This window comes from Pogona vitticeps, chromosome 1 (assembly GCF_051106095.1).
Source record: "Pogona vitticeps strain Pit_001003342236 chromosome 1, PviZW2.1, whole genome shotgun sequence".
Taxonomy (NCBI): Eukaryota; Metazoa; Chordata; class Lepidosauria; order Squamata; family Agamidae; genus Pogona; species Pogona vitticeps.
In genome coordinates, this window is record NC_135783.1 from 70,842,502 (window position 1) to 70,850,797 (window position 8,296).

Below are 8,296 nucleotides of genomic sequence, written 5' to 3' on the forward strand. Positions count from 1 at the left end.
CTGCCCGGCCCCCGGCGTCGCGGTATTCGCGAAAATAAATGACTATGAGTTTGCACTCTTCCAAGTTTTTGATCTCCCCGAAGACACTGTGGAATGAGCCTGGGAGAGGCGAAAAGAAATGCTTCACTTACTTCAGAAAAAAAAATACTTTTATCTATATTAATGATTTATGGCGCATTTCTGAAATGCCTTGGATTTTTTTTTTTTAAACAATGGTAAAGCTTGGCTACGGAATAAACACAACCTTCGTTAGCATAAAACCTGAGTCCTTGTTTCCCTATGAGCCGAAATACTGTACACGTTATAGAACACGCGTCTATGGAACGGGGCGGGGTGGCGGTGTTGCTCCGAAAGAGGGCGTGGCCACTCCTGAGATTCGAGATTCGAGGTGAGGCCGAGAAAGCATCTTTTTTTTCTGTCCCTCTATTTATGATCCAAGCGCCTCTAGGATTAAAACTGGCAATTGATAAAAATAAGATACATCATTTAGCAAATATTTGCCTGTAAGAACATTTACGGGGCAGTCAATAAGGTGATGGGGTTTTTGACGGTCAATTTATATTCACAATACCGTATAGTGTGTGGATTTCTGAGTTACTCAGAACCCTCTCAATGCTGGTGGTTAAAAAGCAACATTTTAAAAATTCAGTGTGTAAAAGGACAGGTACTGGAACAAAAAATTAAAGAAGAGCATTTTTGTAGTAAAGCCACCCATGAATTTTAAAAAGCAGGCAAACTAAAAAGTCAATTTTTTAAAATCGAAGATTTTTCTTTTTAAAAACCCTTTATCCCTTTTAGTTTAGGAACATCTAGGGAAAACCCCTATATTACTTGAAATCTGGCAGTCTCCACTGTGAACCATAATGGGTCTCAATCAAAATGTGGCTTTACTGAACTATACCTGTAATTTTTGTTCTAATAGGCCAACACACCTATGTGACTTGTGTTTTGCTTTGGAATATTTACCTGTTCAAGAAAGAAGGTATAGGCAAAGACAGAGTTAATAATAAACTCACTTTAGTAGCATCTGTTTTTTTCTTAAAAAAATAAAACCTCCTGGTCATATTGTAATATTGTGTATATATTTATTTTAATACAGAAACAGACAATGAGCGCTAACCAGCACTTCAATCAAGGTTTTTCTGGATCCATTTGAGGGATGCAGTTAATCCTTCAAATGGATATACACTTACAAGATTGACAAGCAGAAATATTTAAGAAAGCGTTTTATAAGTACAATGTTATAAATGTCTTATAAGCATATATCTATAATATACTTATTTGATTTATAGTCTGTCCTTGTTTTAAAACAGATTCAAAACAGATCTGAATAACACTGAAAAAACTATCCATACAATCAAAACACAAAGGCTGAAATCTAATAGTAAGCAGCATCTAGGGTAGGCTTATTGAATCAATATAATTTACATAGGTGTTGACTCACCAAATCTTCACTGGTTCAATGGGCCTATTCTAGTAGCTACTTAATACTGGATTTCAGCCCATTAGGTATAATATTAAAATATAAATTAAATTCTTTATAATATTGAAACACGTATGCAAAAATGTGTTTGTCTTGTATTGCCCTGTGTAGCCTGAAATCAAACATTGGTTCATACTTGTAAAGGAAATGTGAAACCTAGGGAGAGATGGTATCAGTGCTTCCAGATATGAGTGAGCAGACTTCGGGCTTGTGGGATCTAGCTTATTTTTATTAGCTCCCTGAGGTCCATGAATCAGAGCCAAGTACAAAATAGTGATATGGACAGCCATGGAGTTGGTTACTCTGCAGACATATGAGTCACACACTATATGTTCGAGCTCAAACTTGCATCTAGCTGACATAAGCAACCCAACTTATACTGTATTCTTATTTACCACTGAGGAAAGTTGGTGCTAAGAAGTAAAGCTAATATCTTACTGCTAGTTCCAACTTGATTGCAAATGATTTCGAAATGATTTCGAATCCACGAAATCAATTATCAACAATTATGTAAATCCCACTAAATCAATGAGTCTACTCTAGGTGGATCTAGCAATAGAATATTGCTCTTAAATGAGTAGCACATATCCAGTCATTAAAGAGCTTGCTTAAAAACCTTATTTGCTATTTTGTTATGTACTATTTTTAAAATGCTGGCAGCCACAAATGTTTGTTATTTATTACAGATCACCTAGAGATCTACCAGTAGATCCAGATATAACTAGTAGATCTGGATTTAACTTCTGCTCTGTCCTGTTGTAGGATATGCCTGATGCCTGTGGTGCAGATTTCTGTGTTACCATTATTTTTGTTGTTCAGTCGTTTAGTCGTGTCTGACTCTTCTTGACCCCATGGACCAGAGCATGCCAGGCCCTCCTGTCCTCCACTGCCTCCCGGAGTTGGGCTATTAGTTGCTTCGATGACACTGTCCAACCGTCTCATCTTCTGTCGTCCCCTTCTCCTCTTGCCTTCACACTTTCCCAACATCAGCATCTTTTCCAGGGAGTATTTTCTTCTCATGAGATGGCCAAAGTATTGGAGCCTCAGATTCAGGATCTGTCCTTCCAGTGAGCACTCAGGGTTGATATCCTTTAGAATTGATTGGTTTGTTCTCCTTGCAGTCCAGGGGACTCTCAAGAGCCTCCTCCAACACCACTATTCAAAAGCATCAATTCTTCAGCTCTGAACAAATAATTCAGAAATAAGACAAAAGTCTCTTCAGTATCATGACTTTATGTGTCTCTTTGATAGCTGTTTCCATTTCTGGCTCACCAATCCTTTAGTCTGGACGTAGTCATTAAGGTGTTCCTCTTAACTGAATAAATGTCAGTACTTCACTAATTTCCCTATGATGTTTTGGCACAAACAGTAATTTTATGTGTTAAATCAGTCAACCGGGACAAAATCCACCACACAAGTTCATTATGCCAGTTATCGGCCCACTTTGCACCTTTCCAGAAACCCCTTGTGGCGTGTAGGAGATGATGATGTCACCTGCTTCTGCAGAAGCTAAAGCCCTTTCTGAGGTAACTGTTGATGCCATCAGTTTTGCTGGCTTCTTGGCTGTTGTGGTGGAAACATTGGCATGGGCTTGACTAGTGGGGGGATTTGTGACATGTTTTCCAATAGCTTTTTTATGATGGCACAAAAGTCTGCAGGTGGCAGTACAGCCTGTTTATGTAATTGGCACCTACAAGTGTAGAAGCATTGAGTCAGGTTACTCTGGATGTGGAGGTCTGAGCAAATTAGACAAGCATTTTGGGACATTCCTGATAATCCCCAAGCAGCAGGTTCTGAACCAAATTCTTAGACTTAAAATTGATATCCCCTCAATTGCAGGTACATGGGGAGTAAGGAAGAAAAGTAGAGAAACCTAAAACAACTAATGAGAGTAAACTAGTACGAAACAAAAGAGAGCAAAGGGTAATTGCTTAGTCATATGCATGTGGAATATTTGCATAATTGTATGGATACATGGCGAAGAGTATATTTTTCAGCCCCTGGGCTTAGTGCTAAGAACTGTAATTGGTAGTTATATAAAAAAGGAAAAAATCTTATCATTATTTAGCTGGATAGTATTTATCCTGGATAGTAAAAAATTGTAGCAAAAACAAGAGTGTCTTGTGGTACTTTGAAGTCTAACAAGGGATATTTTGGCATAAACATTTGTGGACTAAAGTGCACTTCTTCAGATGGTATACAGACTATGAGTGCTTACACCGAATAAACCGTGCAAGCTTTTAAAAGGTGCCAGAAGTCTCTTCATTGCTTTTGCTATAGCAATCTATAAGCTAAAATGGCTGCCCCTCTGAAAATAATTAGGCCTCGTTCTAGGTAAGGACTAGGAATTCTCTCCACAAGTAAATATTTGTTCCTTATTTCTTTGCCACTGATGAGACATAGGGATAAAAGATTACAGGAGTTATGAGAACAAATATTGTTTCAGTTATATGGGTAATATTAAGTGTCCAGAAGAAAGCCTGCTGCTACACAACACATGGAATTGGAACATGGAATTTGAAAAGTGTGAATCAAGATAAACTGTACACTGTAAAGCAGGAAACTGAACGTTAAAAACTGCAGCATTTTCAAACATCATATGATGTTTGATGACCCCCTCTTCCGTCCTGCCTCTTGTGGTGTTTTCCTCCCCCCTTTTTGTTTGTTTCTTTCCTTTCTAGCTCCTTTATGCCGTCCTCCCTTTTTTTTTGTTCTTTCTCTTTTCTAGTTCCTTTATGTCGTCTCCCCCTTTTTTCTGTTTTTTTGTTTTTGTTTTATGGCGAGGGAGAAGAGGGAGGATAGACTGAGGGATAAAGATGCTAAAAGGGCAATAAATAAGTAAAATAAAGGGGGAAGGGATTAAGAAAAAAGTAGGGTAGAATAGGAGTGAGAATTTGGCTGGGTTTCGGACTGGTGGGGGTGGTGTCTCCCCCCCCCCCGAGGTCGCATTGAACCCTACTGCAGAACGGGGAAGTGGGGGGGGGGGAGGAAAAGAGGTTATCTGTAGGGTGGAGGGACAGGGGATCAGAAAGTGTATTATGTGAATTTGTGTTTTTTACTTTTTTGTTTTGTGGGATGCACAACGGGACCTAAAAATATGGGATATACAATGGATATGAGAAAAACATAAGGGTGGCTACTTTAATTGTGAAAGGCCTAGGGTATGTAAAAAAGAGAAAAAGAATAGAAACATTATTGAAGAAGAACAAGGTGGACATTATTTACTTACAAGAGTCTCATCAATCAAAGAATGGAGTTAATGAACAGAAACTTTAAACTATACATATTTATGAAAAAGAATTTGGGACTACCTAATCCAAAGGTGTAGCAATATTGATCTCAAAACACTGTGAATTTGTGGTAAAAGAAGTAGCAAAAGATAGTAATGGTAGATATTTCATAATACAGGGACTACTGGGAGAAGAAGATTATGTTAGTAAATGTTTATGCACCGAATGTAAATCAAGGAGAATTTATAAACCTGTTGTTAAAGAGATGGAAAAGGTTAGAAAGGGATATATTATTATGGCAGGAGATTTTAATATGGTTTTAGATAAGGTAAAGGATAAAACTGCATGTAAAAAGATGAATTGAATAAAGAAGTACCCTGTTGAGTAAGGTATTGAATATGAATCTAAAAGATATATGAAGAGAACTGAAGGGAGATGAAAAAAGATTTATTATTCCTCTGTATGTAATAGTTATTCTAGAATGAATATTTTGTTTATCTCTCAAAATTTAATTTCTAAAGTAATAGATACAGATATTAATGTCATAAAAATAATGGACATGAAAGTTAAAAAAGATTATAGAGAGGCTAGAAGATGGAGAATAGATTCCAATATTTTTCAGTATACAGATGTAATGGATAGGGCTAAGAAAGAATGGATAGAAATGTAGTCTATAAATGAAGCAGGTGGAAGTTAAATAGGAGTGTTGTGGGACATAATGAAAATTAGGAGAGGAATTGCCGTAAGGGAATCATGCAAAATAAAAAAGATTGAGAGAAGAAAATCTAAAAAATTTGAAGAATCATTAAAAGATCTAGAAAGTAAATATTTTATAGATAGAGATAATAAGAAATTATTAGAGATTCAAGCTAAAAGGAAAGAGTTAGAAAGCATAGAGTTAGAAAAGGTTCAGAGGGATTTGATATACTTGAAAAGAATTTTTTCAAGTATAGTAATAGAAATTCAAAGCTTTTAGCCAGGGTATCTCAAAATAAAAGATTAAAAAATACAGTTGGCCTCATTAGAGATAAAACAGGAAAGAATTGTAGCCTAATGAAAGAAAAATTAGTAATATTACAAGAATTTTATCAAAATTTATATTAAGGAAATAGTATACCAAAAGAAGATATGGAAAGTTATATTAAAGAAAATGTAAAGAGTAAATTATTAGAAAATGACAAAAGAGAAAAAGAGATAAAGGAGGAAGAGATTACAGAGATTACCAGCAAATTTAAAAAATGGTAAAACTCCAGGCTTTGATGGAATGGGATCAGAATATTATAAATCCTTTAAATCAATACTGATCCTCAAGTTGAAAATACTTTATACGGAATATTGGAAGGAGAGAAAATACTAGAATCTTGGAAATATTCACTAACAATTTTTATCCCAAAACCCAATAAAAATCTAACAGATTCAATTGCATAGGCCTAACTCATTATTAAATCAAGATGCAAAGATATTTACAGCAATTTTAGCAAATAGAATGAATAAGTTCATTACAAAATTTATTAAAGAGAATCAGAATTTTTTTTTAAAGGGATGACAAAAGGCAAATTTAATTAGGAGGGTTCTGAATATTATATATAATATAGAAAAAGATAAGCTAAAGGCAGGTATTTTGTCATTAGATATTTTTAAGGCATTTGATTGTGTAGAATGGCCAACATTAACAATTCTTTTAAAGGGTTGAGGGTTTGGAAAGAAATGTATGGGGGTAATAAATCAACTATATTTGGAGAACACTTCTGCAGTAATAGTTAATGACAGGATGACAGAATAGATAGCTCTAGGCCGAGGCCCTCTTTCCCCAGTTCTGTTTTGTTTGATTATTGAAATGTTAGCAAATGCAATAAGGAATGATGATTTAATTAATGGTATGGGTGAGAATAATAAAATAAAGATTAACTTATTTGCTGATTATTCCCTTTTGACAGTGAAAAACCCATTAGAAAGTATGGATAGAGTTAAAATCATTTAGAAAAAATTGGAAAAATAACTGGATTATGTGTAAATTGGCAAAAATATGAAATAATGTTGTTTAATCATAATAAATTAGAACAGGAAAAGTTTGCTGATAAATATGATTTTAGGATATGTAAATCTGTTAAATGTTTAGGTATAGATTTAGTAAAGGATACTCAGAAAATAAAGGAGCATAATTATAATAAACTAAAAAGAGATATCAAAAAGAAATTACAGGAGTATTCTGGTTTGAAACTTTCTTGGTTTGGAAGGATTGTGCTGATGAAAATGAAGATTTCAACAAAGATTAATTATTTATTTAGGATTTTACCAGTACAATTAACAGAAGATTAAATTTTCGCAAGGATTGATTAATAAATATTGTAACAAAGGAAAGAAAGCCAGAATAAATAAAAGGTATTGTTATAAGACAACAGAAAAGGAGGTATAGGTATACCAAATATTAAAAATTACTATATAGCTAATCAGCTGTGGTTTACTGGGAAAATTATATATTGCCCAGAAAGGTTAATTTGGTGGAAAACGGAATAATCAGAAGTACAGGTTGATATTGAAACTATATTAAATGTGTGGTATAAGTAACTCTCCATTAGGATTAGTGACTGAAATAAAGAATTTCCCTGCCAATATGAAAGTCTATTTAAAATTATTTTTAAAAAGTGATTAGATTAAAAGATTGGTTGGATAAAATGAGACTGAAAGATCAAATGAAACAAATTCTTCAAAATGAGAATACATCATGGTTGAATTATATGTAATTAGAAAGCTGGACTAATGAATGGGTAAAGAAGTACAACAAAGGTAGAGAATGTACAAAGTATGAACAATTTCTATTATCATGTGAAGATATTCAGATGACTAAGTCAGTGAAGGGCGAGTAAGTAAAATTTATAGGCTCCTGCTAGATTTAGAAGAAGAAGAGATTGAGAATGGATTGAAGCTAGTGTGGGAACAAGGTTTATGAAAAAGAATAAATGGTGAAGAATGGATGAAGATATGGAAAATAAGGGTTTTACAATTTATGTCGGTGAGAAAAAAATATTTTTTTAAAACTAGGTTTAAGATGGTATTTGACACAAATTGAATAAAATTAACTGTAGTTATCTGAATGTTGGAAATGTGAGAAGGAAATTGGTACATACAATGGTGCTCCGCATAGCAAGTGCCTCGGTTAACGACGAACCCACATAGCGACGCATTCTTTGCGATCGCAAAAGCGATCGCATTGTGATGTTCTCAATGGCTAAAAATCGCTTTGCGATGATCGGTAAGCATTTCGCTTACCGATTTTCGCATAGCAATGCTTTGGGAACAGCTGATCAGCGGTTCCAAAATGGCTGCGGGAAAAAAATGGCCACCCGCAGCGTTTTCATGCCCTTTACTCGCTTACCGGGTAGCGAAAATGGCGGCCGCGTGGAGGATTTCCGCATAGCGGTGAGTTTACAGCCCATAGAAGCGCATTAAACGTGTTTTAATGTGTTCCTATGGGTTTTTTTCTTCTTCATGGATTGCTGCCTTGTCGTGGCGAAGGGGCTTGAGTAACTCAGAGAAACTATGGGCTATGCCGTGCAGGGACACCCAAGACGGACAGGACATA